Genomic DNA, 13,414 nt, shown 5'->3' with positions numbered 1-13,414 from the left:
GTGATTTGGCATGGACATTTGGGAAGTTATGTTTGAAAACTCTTATGCAGGAAATATATTCCAGTGGGGGAAGGGTACAGCCTATATATAAGATGCATGTTCAGAGCAACAGAAGGGGAGAGAAAAAGGAGAAAGTCCTGGAAGGAAAGAAGTGATGAGACTACAGGAGGGTAAAGAACTGGGAGGAGAGGAAATTGAGGGAGAGCAGGTGGTGAAGGATGGCAACTGGCCACCTGGGTAGGGCAGGGGAGGTCTGTCAAGAATAGAGCAGCCTGAAGAGAAGAAGGGAATGGTTGAAGGAAAAACTGAAAAGACCTGAAAGAGAGGACAGGTCTGGATAGAAGTAGGATGAAGAGAAAGGAAAAAGCCTTGTCCTTTGAAGTGTAGAGCTTTGGAGTTCATTATGTTGGGGGCTGGTTGTTTGCAGACCAGTTAACAATGGCTGGGTTGATCTTGAGAGGTCTGAGGATTCGTGGTTGAGGCTGCATTTAGCTCTGGGCATCCAGCTCAGGTCAAGGTAGTCGCTTATTACAAAATTTGTAAGGTCAAGACAGGTTTGTGATGTTACATTGCATTAATAATATCACAATGTCAACATGAGTTCACAAAGGGATTTAACGTCACAATGGTGATGTGGTCACAATAGGTTTCTGAAATCAACCTATATGCCACATTTGAGATAGAATGTAATCACAGAATAGGCAATCACATTGTCTCTATGACCTCACAATGAAAATGTGATGTCATAATGCTATGAGGTCATTGTCATTTTGATATGTCACAATGGGCAGTTGGTATCATAACAACGTGATCTCACTCGAGATGATGTCACAAAGCATTTGTAATGGTAGAATGGGATGCCTGATGTCAGTTGTCCTTTGTTCACAATGAAGACATGGTTACCCAAAGGGACTGTGATGTCACAAACACCTTGTGCTTTTTCAAAGGTGCTAAGAGGTCACAACAGGTTTGGGATGTCACAAGGTGATCATGATATCACTGTGGTAAGGTGATGTCACAAAGGGTTTGTGATATCACTTTGGTGATAAGGTCACACATGGATAGTGATGTCACAATGAATTTGTAATATCACCATTTTATGTCCAATTTCATTGTACTAGATCACAAGATACGAGTTCACATAAGGAGCTAGAAACCAGAAAGGCCATGAATTTTGTAAAATACTAGGAAATAATAGATTGGTGAAAATGCAATGGTGAAAATCCCATTGACAATGTGATGTTACCATTACATGAGATAGTATTTTTTTGAAGTCACAAACAGTTGGTGATGCCATACAGTTGAGGAGGTCACATAGATTTGCGATTTCACAATGGGATGGTGATCTCACAGTCTCATGCCAGATCTCTAATTGACAATGAATATATAAGTTCACAAGTGTTAATGGTCTCTCCAAAGGAATATATTGGCACAAGTTTAATGAGTTTTAACAGGATTGTGTCATAATGCCACTCAGTGGTCATGACATCTGGCAGTGTGATGTCACAATGGTCATGATGTCACAGTGGATTTATGATATCACTTGTCATACCTGAAGTATTATGAGTTAAACAATTTATGAACTCAGAGAAGCCAAAGATAACACACTGGAATCATGTCAAAAAATTATGAGGATAGGGCAGTTTTATGATGTCACAGTAGGTTAGTGATATCATAATGCCAATATGGTGTCATAAAGGTATTGTGATATCTTAATGGTTAGTGGTCACAATGCATTTCTTTTTTTTTTCTTTTTGAGTCCGGTCGTGGGGCCTGAACTCTGGGCCTGGGCGCTGTCCCTCAGCTCTCAGCTCAAGGCTGGCGCTCTACCACTTAAGCCACAGCGCCACTTCTGTTTTTTTCTTTTTGCTTATGTGGTGCTGCGGAATCGAACCCAGGGTCTTGAGCATGCAAGGCAAACGCTCTACCACTGAGCCACCTTCCCAGCCCTCACAATTTATTTCTGATATCAACTCACCTGCCACATTTGATATAGAATGAAATCACAGAATAGGCATTCCAAGGTATCTGTAACATCACAATGACATTGTGATGTCATAATGCTGCGATGTCAATGTTGTTTTATTATGTCACAATGGGCTGATGTTGTCATAATGACAATGTGATGTTACACTGGTAATGATGTCACAAAGGTTTTGAGATCTCAACTGTCATTAGCTCAAAGTGATATGGGTACACAAAGATCTGTGATGTCACAAAGGGCATGCTTTTTTCAATGCTTTTGAGATCACAGTAAGTTTGAGACATCACAATGTGATCATGGTGGCACAATGGCAATGTGATATCACAATGAGTTTGTGATGTCACCGTGGTGATGAGGTCACAATGGGATAGTGATGTCTCATCAAGTTTGTTATATAACAGTGACATATACAACTTCAATTTCTTCTAATTCACTATGAGGATACTGTAATAACCAGTGGGGACAGAATTATCTGTGGGAGCTGATTATCATTTTAAATTCTTGGCCTGCCCCCCCGGAGAGTGTGGGGAATGCTGCCAAAGGTGGAGGTGTCTAACCTCACATGGTGAGCTGTCAAGAAGTGATTAAACATTGGGCAGTGTGGGAAGTGATGGTTGAAAACTGTTAGGCAGGAGACCCGTTTGAGTGAGGAGGGTTACAACCTATATATAGGTCGCATTTTCAGAGCACTGGAAGGGGAGATAAAAATGGGAGCTCCTGGATGGAAGAAAGTGGTGGGACAGCAGGAAGGAAAAAATCTGAGAAGAGAGGAAGTTGAAGGAGAGCAGAAGGTTGGCAAGTTGTCACTGGCACAGAGAAGGGCAGGCCTGTGTAGAGTGGAGTGGCCTGAACAGAAGAAGGAAGTGGTGGAAGGGAAAAAGGGAAAGACCAGGAAGGAAGGACAGGTCTGTGGCGAAGGAGGGAGGAATGGAAAAGTAAAATGCCTTGCCCATTGAAGTTTGGAGCTTTGGAGATGATAATTTTTTGGATGTTGGTTTGCAGACCAATTAAGAAAGGGTGCCCATTGGAGGTCTGAGGTTTGGTGGTTACGGTTGCTCTTGGACCTGGTTATCAAGTCCAGGGTAAGGTAATCAGTCCCCTTTCTAGTGTAAATTGGTTTATTATATTAAATGTGACTCAATGGTTTTTCTCCTTGCCTTAGAGGTCATAAGTACAGGAGTTCACAGAAAGAGCTTGAAGTCTCAAAGGCCATGAATTTTCTAAGATGTGATGTGGCCATAATAGGTTTGTAAAAACACAATGGGACAGTGATATCACGCTGGCAATACCACAATGTCATGTCAATGCTTTAAGACCACAATTAGTTGTTGATGCCATTGTCATCATGAGGTTACAATAAGTTTGTGATGTCACAATGGGTTCATGATGTCAGAGTGGCAAGGCAGTTCTCAATTGTCATTAATTGGCAATGAATATATGAGTTCAAAAAGGGACTGTAATTCTCCAAAAGCATGTGTTGTCACAAATGTGATGCCATTCTAACAGTTCTGTGATATCACAATGTGACACAATGGTCATGACCTCTGGCAGTATGATGTCACAGGGGATTTCTGATATCACATGTCATACCAGAAATATGAAATTGAAAACAGATTGTGAGCTCGCAAATAGCCTAATATATGACAATGGCAACATGTCACTAAACTTATAAGGACAGGACTGGTTTGTGATGGCACAGTAGGTTAATGATATCACAATGCCAATGTGATGTCACAAAGGATTGTGATATCAGAATGGTTATATGGTCAAAATGGGTTTCAGAAATAGAATGAATTCCTAGAATAGGCCTTCACACTGTTACATCTATGATGTAACAATGTCACTGTGATTTATAATGCTATGATGCCATTATCTTTTGGTGATGTCACAATGAGCTGATGGTGTCATAATAACAATTTGATGTCACTGCTGATTTATAATGCTACAATGGTTATTAGGTCACATTATGTTTCTGATATCAACACACATGTCAAATTTGAAATACAATGAAAAAGTTGGGCGCTGGTGGCTCACACCTGTAATCCTAGCTACTCAGGAGGCTGTGATCTGAAGATAACAGTTCAAAGCAAGCTAAAGCAGGAAAGTCCATGAGACTCTTATATCCAATAAAAACCACTAGAAAACCAGAAGTGGCGCTGTGGCTCAAGCGATAGAATGCTCACCTAGAGCTGAAGAGCAGGGAGTGCACCCCAGCTCAGATTTCAACCTCCACGAACCACGACCCACACACACACACACAAAAAGATTAAAAATAGACATTCACATTCTGTCTATAACATCACAATGAAAATGTGTCCTCTTATCACTGTAGTTTTGTGATGTCAAAAGTAGTTGATGCTGTCATAATGAGAATGTTATATCACATTGGTGATGTCACAAAGGGTTCGTTATGTTACAATGGCATGTCTGATATCAATTGTCAGTTCATAATGAGGGTATAGTTACACAAAGGGACTGTGATGTCACAAAGGATATGTGTTTTTTCAAAGGTGCTAAGAGGTTCTAATAGGTTTGGGATGTCACAATGTGATAGTGATGTCAAATGACAATGAAAGCTCACAATAGGTTTGTGATGTCACATTGGTGATGAAATCAAATAGTTTTGTGAAGTCACATCTCATAATCACATGTCCAATTTCAGTTGCAACTATTTCACAATGAGGATATGAGTTCACAGAAGAATGAAATATAAAAGGCCATGAATTTTCTAAAATGCTATGAAGACATACTAGATTTTTGAAAAAACAATGGAACAGTGATATCACAATGGTAATGGATGTTGCAATATGATGACAATATAGTTTTGATATCACAATTGGTGAGGCCACACTGGTGATGAATTTACAAGAGGTGTGTGAGGTCACAATAGGTTGGTGCTATCAAAATGACACATATGATCTCAATTGTCATTAACTCTCAGTGAATATATGAGCTCACAAAGGGACTGTGATGTCTCCAAAGGCATGCGTTGTCTCAAAAGTGATGCAGTCCTAACAGGTGTGTGTTGTCAGGATGTGACAAAATACTCATAACATCTATCAGTGTGATGTCACCATGATCTAGATGTCAACTGAATTCAGGTATCACATTTCGTTCCTGGATTGGGTATGAGAGGATTGCAATTTCACAGTGGGTTAGTGATATCACAATGGAAATGTGGGATCACAAAGGGATTGTGCTACCACAATGGCTATTAGAACACAATGTGTTTCTACTATAATGGGTTTGTGTTGTCACAATTGGTTGGAAATGTCACCATGCCATGCCAGACCTCAAATGTCATTAATTCACAATGAAGATATGAGTTCACAAAGGGACTATGTTGTCTCCAAAGTCATGTATTGGCACAAATGTGATGAAGTCCTAACAGATTTGTGAGTTCACAATATGATACCGATACCATGGTCTTGATATCTATCAATGTGATGTCACAATATTCATGATGTCAGAGTCAATTTCGAATATCATATATCATACCAGAATTATTATGAGTTTGAAAACATTATAAGCTTACTAAAGGCAGCATATCACACAAGTTATGATTAAAAACTCAAGGTCTTTGGAGCTTAAATTTCTTTCTTCGAAACTGTTTCCTCATTGTGAACTAGTAGAAATTGAAATTACACATGTCATTGTGATATTACAAACTCATAGTGACATCACAAATTCATTTGGTCTCATCACCACTGTGACAACACAAACCCATTGTGACATCACCTTGCTGTTGTGCCTTTGCAATCACATTGTGACATCACAAAGCTATTGTGAACTCTTAGCATCTTTATAAAACACATGACTTCTGTGGCATCACAGACCCTTTGTGTACCCATATCCTCATAGTGAACTAATGAAAATTGTGATCACACATAGCATTGTATCATCACAAATACTTTGAGCAATAATTATGACTGTGAAATCACATTGTCATCATGACATCTTCATCTCATTGTGACATCACCAAACCCCAATGACACCATATCATTTTTTCTTTTTATTTTCTTCTCTGTTATTTATTGTAAGTATACAGAGGGATTGCAGTTACATTAGCGAGGTAATGAGTACATATCCTATCAAACCTTGCTGCCTTGACATTATATTGTCATTTGGATGTCATAGACCCATTGTGAATGCCTATTCTTTGATTTCATTCAATTTCAAATGTGCCATGTGAGTTGATATCAGAAACCATTGTGAACTCATAACCTTTGTGACATCAAATTTCTTTGTCACAGAACATTGCTTTTGTTATATCACTAATCCACTGTGACATCAAATACCTCTCCTGTCCTCATAATTTTTGTGACATGCCATTGTGATATCTTAGGCCCTTTGTGAGTTGAAATACTGTGTTCGACCTCATATTTCAGATATGACATGAGATATCTAAAATCCAGTGTAACATCATGATATCACAGCACTGGACATCATAACCATTGTGTCACTTTGGACATCTCAGACCTGTAAGTTCTTCACCTTTTTGATTACATATACGTTGGTGCCATCAGAATCCCTTCCCAAACTCATATATGTATGATTAGTTAATGACAATTGAGATCCTACATGCCATTGTGACATCACCAACCCCTTGGGACATCTCAAATCTATTGAGACCCCTTATCCGTATGGCGTCACCAATTGTGACCTCAAAACATTATTATAACATGATGTTACGACATTACATTGTCATTGTAAAATCACTGTCCTATTGGGTTTTCACATGCTATGACCTCATTCTATGAAGCTTCTTCTATCACCTGGTATCCTCACATTGAATTATGAGTAATTGGAATTGGATATATCATTCTGATATTATAAATAAACTGACATCACAAGACTTTTGTGACCTCATCACCACTGTGACATCAAAAACCCAATAAGACATCTCATTTCCATTGTGACATCTCATTCCCATTGTGACATTATGGATCACATTTTGCCATACAAACCTATTATGACTTCTTACCACCTTTGAAAACACACGTGACCTCTGTGACATCACAGAACTTTTTTGTATCCATATCCTCATGGGGAACTAATGACAACTGACATCAGACATACCATTGAAACATAACAAATCTTTTCTGACATCATCATAATTGTGAAATCATGTTGCCATTATGACACCATCAGCTAATTTTCACATGTAAAACTACAATGACATCATAGCATTGTAACATCACATTGTCATTCTGATGTCATATACACGTTGTGTTTGCCTATTATGTTATTTGATTCTATTTCTAATGTGGCATGTTGGTTGATATCAGAAACCCATTGTGAGTTCATGACCATTGTGATATCACGGTGCCTTAATATGTCACATTGCCAAATTGATGTCACAAAGGGATTTTGATGTGACAATGGTTATGACATCACAATGAGTTTCTAATATCAACCCATATGCCACATTTCAAATACAATGAAATCACAGATCAGGCACTCATAATGTGACTATGATATCACAATGACATAATGGCAAATCCTATAATGTCATTGTCATTTTGTGATGTCACCATAAGCTAAAGATGTCATAATAACAATGTGATATGACACTGGTTATGACGTCACACAGGGTTTATAATGTTACAATGGTTATGAGGTCACAATGTGTTTCTGATATCAACTGATATGCCACATTTGAAATATTATGAAATCACAGGATATACATTCACAGTGTGTCTATGGCAGCAAAATGACAATGCTATGATGTCACTGTACCTTGGTGATGTCACCATGAGCTGATGGTGTCATAACGACAGTCTGATGTCAAATTGGTGATGATGTCACAAAGGGTTTGTGATGTCAAAATGACATGTCAAATCTCAATTGCCATTAGTTTATAGTGAGGATATAAGAATGAAATCATAATGACATACACAAATGAACTGTGATGACACAAAGGCCATGTGTTTTTGTCAAAAGTGCTAAAATTCCTAACAGATTTCAGTTTTCAAAATGTTAATGATATAAAAATGGGTTAGTGATGTCAAAACTACTTTGTAATGTCACATCTTATTTCAAATTTAAGTTGCTACAAGTTCATAATGAAACACGTTCATAGAAAGAGCTTGATATCCCAAAGGCCATGAATTTTCTAAGATGTGATGAGGGCATAATAGATTTGTGAAAGCATGATGGTACAGTAATACCACAATTGCAATATGATGTCAAATTATGTCATAAGAGTGTTATGTAACAATTAGTTGGTGATGCCATAATAGTGATGAGTTCAAAATACCTTTGTGATGTTGCAACAGATTGCTGATGTGACAATGACATGCCAGACGTCAATTGTCATTAACTCACAATGAGTATATAATTTTAGAATGTGATTGTGAGGATTCCAAAGGCATTTGTTGGCACAAATGTGATGAAGTCAGAACAGATTTGTGATGTGACAATGTGACACAACAGTCATTGCATCTAGCAATGTGATGTCACAATATTCATGATGTCACAGTATATTTCTAGTATTTCCCTAATTCTAATGACAGCTTGTGGAATAGATCTATGTGCTGAGTCCTTCATTGCATGCTCTGTGCTGAGTCTTGCACAGGGAGCTATGTGCAGAGTCTTTCATAGGGTGCAGTGTGCTGAGTCTTGCATTGGGTGCTGTGTTCTGAATCTTTCACAGGATGCTGTGTGCTGAGTCAAGCTAAGAGTGCCATGTGCTGTGTCCTTCTCAGGATGCATTCTTTCATTGGGTCCTTGTAAGAGCTACATACTGAGACGATTATGCAGACAAGAAGTTTGAGCTCAGATATGTCTCCATGGCAGGGACAAAATTATGTATTACTGAAGACTAGTGAGTTGTCTCCTGAAGACAATTGTTTTGTTCTGCTTTGGCTAAGTCATGACCTTGAACTCAGGGCCTAGGCTCTGATCCTTACCTCTTGGGCACATGGCTACCACTCCACAATATGGAACCACGGATCCCCTTGCAGCAGAGTGCCATGACCTAGGGGTCGATAGCTGCTTTCTCAGGAAGCTGAGATCTGAGGATCTAGGTTCCAAACTATCCCAGACACAAAAGATCCTATGAGACTATTATGTCCAATTGACCCCTAAGAAACCTGAAGTGGAGCTTGGTACTTTTGGCTCATGCCTGTCATCCTAGCTACTCAGGAGGATGAGATCTGAGGATCATAGTTCAAAGCTAGTCTGGGGCAGGAAAGTCCTTTAGACACTTAGCTCCAATGGGTCACCAGAAAACCTGAAGTGGCTCTGTGGCTCAAGTGATAGAGCACTAGACTTAAGCTGAAGAACTCAGGGACAGCACGCAGGCCCATGCATCATCTCCTACAACCAACAACAACAAAAAAGTAGAAAAAAATCTAACAAACCTGAAGTAGAGGGCTGGGAATGGGCCTTAGGGGTAGAGTGCTTTGCATATATGAAACCCTGGGCTTCATTTCTCAGGACCACCTCACTAGAATAAAGCCTGAATTAGCTCCGTGGTTCAAGTGGGAGAGAGCTATCCTTGTGCAAGAAAAACAAAGTACAGTGCTGAGTTCAAGCTCCAGGACTGGTGTATGCGCGCGCGCGTGCACACACACAGACACACACACACACACACACACACAGACACACACACACACACACACACAGACCAGAAGTGAAACTGAGACACAGAATGGTAAAGCACTGGGCTTCTGCATTGAGCTCATGTTCAGCACCCAGGCCCTGTGTTCAACCCAAACCTAGCCACCCAGGGCCCAACAAGGAGAGGTCAAATGTTTCAAAACATGATGAGCTTCACCAGCCCTAGATGACAGGAAGCTTTCTGTTATGTGATATGTGCTTGGATTTCCCAAGCTTCCAGAAACCTAGGAAACGCATCATAGGCCCATCATCACCTGCAATTAAACATTTCATTAGGTTCAATATCTTAGTTTTCTGCCAGAAGAACTCCTGAATTTTATTGAGCACTGTATCTGAACACCGGAATATAGTCTCACAAAGGCAGGATAAGTGCAGGGAACTTGGCCTGCCAATAGAGGTTACACAAATGAAGGCATCCTGTCAAAACAGCGAACTGGGGAGAGAGATAGCTTGGGGTACAAAGAGGCCTTTTTCTCTGGGCCTTCAGAGCCTACCCACACTCATCCTCACTGATTGGCCCAGATGGAGTTGTTTCACTGCTGTACAGGAGTAAGGCCTTTTGTTTTCCTGTTCAGACAATGAGTGAGACTTCTTCCCACACCATGGGGTAGGGAGAAACCCTCAGGCTACACGGAACAGTAAGGGGAGTACCTGAACATGCACTGTTTCGAAAGCACTCTCTATGCTATGAAATCATTGTATTATAAACAAATTTCCTAGTTTGGTGCTGTTCATTATAACTACTCTGGAGCTACACCTAAAGGAACATCCATACATACGCAAACACATGGAGGTACAGGACCTTTTTGTGGGGGCAGGTCCTGGGGTTGGATTATGACCGTAGGCATTGTTCCTGAGCTGCTTTTGCTCAGATATTGCTTTAACTTTCAGTCTCAGCCCCACATCTGGGCTTTTCTCTGAGCTCTTAGAAATAACAGTATCATGGACTTTCCAATACTGGCTGGTTTCAAACTAAGGTTCTCTACATCTCAGCCTCCTCAGAGCTGAGATTAGAGTCAGAAGCCACTGGCTCTTCCCCTTCTTTCCTTCTTCATTTTTTACTCTGGACAAGCTGACTTCTTAACAGGGTCATTCCATTGGTTTGAATTTATAAGTAAACTACCCAATGTTCTTTATAGATGCTTTCTCTGAAAACGATTTTCTCTCCTCATCTTCTCCTCTGGTCACAGGCTTGCAACCAAAAGTGAGAAATGAGTGTTCCAGGATTTGGGAGCAAATGTCCACAGGACACATCAGTTCAGTCACTTAGCATTGAGCTGCAGTAAATTTACTGTCTCAGGATGAGTGGAACAAAAGCTGGAATGATCCTCATGCAGTCTGCACTGCTCCTTTTGCCTATAAAATGACCTACTAATTATGAGTGTTTCCAACCTTAAGTATCTAGAACACACCAGAAACATCTTCCTGTTTCTGTTTTTCTCCAGTACCTCTCGAGATTTAGACTAAAGGTTTGTGTGGAGCGGTTCCTCGGCGAATCCCTGAGGAAAGTTGCTTGAATCTTCCTCAGATCCCTGTCCAAAGCCAGCCTGAGCAGGAAGTTGTGAGTCTCTTTTCTCCAATAAACCACCAGAAAACCAGAAGTGGAGCAGTGGCCTAGAGGGTAGAGTTCCAGCTTTGAGAGAGAAAGCCAAGCAGGAGATATTGGCCAGAGCAGGCTGGAAAGCCTGGAAGGTGCTTATGTCCAATTTTTATCGACCAGATGGCTGGAAGTGGAGCTGTGGTGGTGGTAGAGCCTCAGGATTGTATTGGGCCCTGAGTTTAAGCCCTGGGATGACTACAAAAAAATTCAAAGGGAGAAGGCCAAGTTATGTATCAGTGCCTTACCTACTTATGTGTGTATTACCTCCCTGAGTGCAAACAGACCATATGCAATGCTTCTGCTTTTATTTACTGATTTATTTTTCAGAGATGTCTGTTGCACGAACTGCATCTTAATCTTCATTTCAGGCCCATCGCTTTTCTCTTCCAGGGTTTCAGGCCTGTGTCCTTATATGATGCACACTTAGGCTTTCAGCAGGGTTTATTTACATTTTATTATGAGGCCAACACAGGAACAATCACAAATCAGGCAAGGGAAGACAAGATCAGGTTTCTTAGAAGTAACCGGTATTCAGAAAAATTAATTTGCGGACGAAAAATGGAAGCATATTTATGTAAAAAATACCACTAAGAAAAAGATGAGAGGGCTGGGAATGTGGATTAGTGAGAGACTGTTTGCCTAGCATGCAAGAAGCCCTGGGTTCGATTCCTCAGTAGGACATACACAGAAAAAGCCAGAATTGGTGCTGTGGCTCAAGTAATAGAGTGCTACATATAGTACCCAGGCCTTGAGTTCAACGGAGAACTGACAAAGAGATAGATAGGTAGGTAGGTAGGTGGGTGGGTAGATAATAGATAGATAGATAGATAGATAGATAGATAGATAGATAGATAGATAGATAGATAGATAGATACAAACATGATAGATGAATCTGCTCTTGGACGTCAAGAGGGAAGAAGGGAACAATTAGCAGTCATGAGGCCTTCTGCAGTGTGCCAGGATACCAGCATCGCATTCACATAACCACAGAGCAGGAAGACTGCCTCTCTCCCACTTCTCAGGCAGCTGAGGGCCCCAGAGCCAAGAGGGAAAAGCCATGTGCTTGGAGAGAGAAGAGAAATGGCCCTGCTTCTCCTTGGACTGGGGATTGGCATTAATGATGTGCAGAAGGAAGGAAGGAGATTGGACTCACCGAGGTAGAAGGAGGGCCTTCAAATCTGAGAAATGAAGAGTGAAAAACCCACTCCTTAAAACCAGAGATCAGGGTTTTCAACTCTGTTCCTTCCCCCCCCCCACACACACACACACTCGCACACTAAACTGGCTCTCTGTTGGTAACATAAAGATAGTTTGAGGCTCCCTTCACCTGAGGGAGGAAGGTTAATCAGTCATTGTTTGAAGAGGCTGAGAAAAGCCTGACCCTGGTATAACTCTAACAAATGTTTGAAGTCCCCCCTCCCCCGTTGCTGGTTGTGCATGGAATTAATGAAGTGTTTTTGCAGCTCACTTTCCTGTTGAGTGTGTACATTCTGCCTCCTAATCCTGCAGGCCTTGGTCTCTTCACCTAGCCTGGCTTTTGCAACTATTTTCTGTCCTTCAAATACAGTGATACAATGGAGTTCTTCCTGCTAACAGGGCTTTGACCCTGAGAACTTCATTTGAGCCCATGATGAGTCAATAATGTTTCTTTCCTGCTTCTATAGCTTGAGAACTTTAAGAACATTTAGAGTGCAAGTAACTTCTCATCACCAAGGGAAACCCAGGAAGCTCTTGAACATCTGACCTTTCAGAAGTGGAAGTCAGAGTGTCATAGACTTTCCTACTCTGGCTGACTTTACCCTGTGATCCTGAGACCCCAGCCTCCTAAGATAGGGTGATGGGCGTGAGCTACTGATTCTCTGCTAGGTTCAGAACTGTAATGACATTTTCAGTACAAGTCAACTGCTTATCACAAAGGGCTTGGGGAGCATATTAACCCTTTCAACATTGGATCTTTCAGAACCCTGTAGCACACAAGGTTATAATGCTAGAGTCTCAGAGACTGGGCATATGGATCTACTAAACTTGAACCTTGAGCTCTGACTCCAATTCTGGTATACATCAGCATTCATTTTCCAGAGAATGTTCTCTTAATTAGCAAATAGGAAAAGTACTTTGATTAACCCTCACATTTTTCCAGTTGTGTGTCTCGAACTCAAGCCTGGGCACTGTCTCTGAGCCCTTCAGCTCAATGCAAACAGTACCAC

This window comes from Dipodomys spectabilis, unplaced genomic scaffold (genome assembly GCF_019054845.1).
Source record: "Dipodomys spectabilis isolate Male_0828 unplaced genomic scaffold, ASM1905484v1 ptg000298l, whole genome shotgun sequence".
NCBI classification, from domain to species: Eukaryota; Metazoa; Chordata; class Mammalia; order Rodentia; family Heteromyidae; genus Dipodomys; species Dipodomys spectabilis.
Note: the sequence above shows the minus strand (reverse complement) of the source record.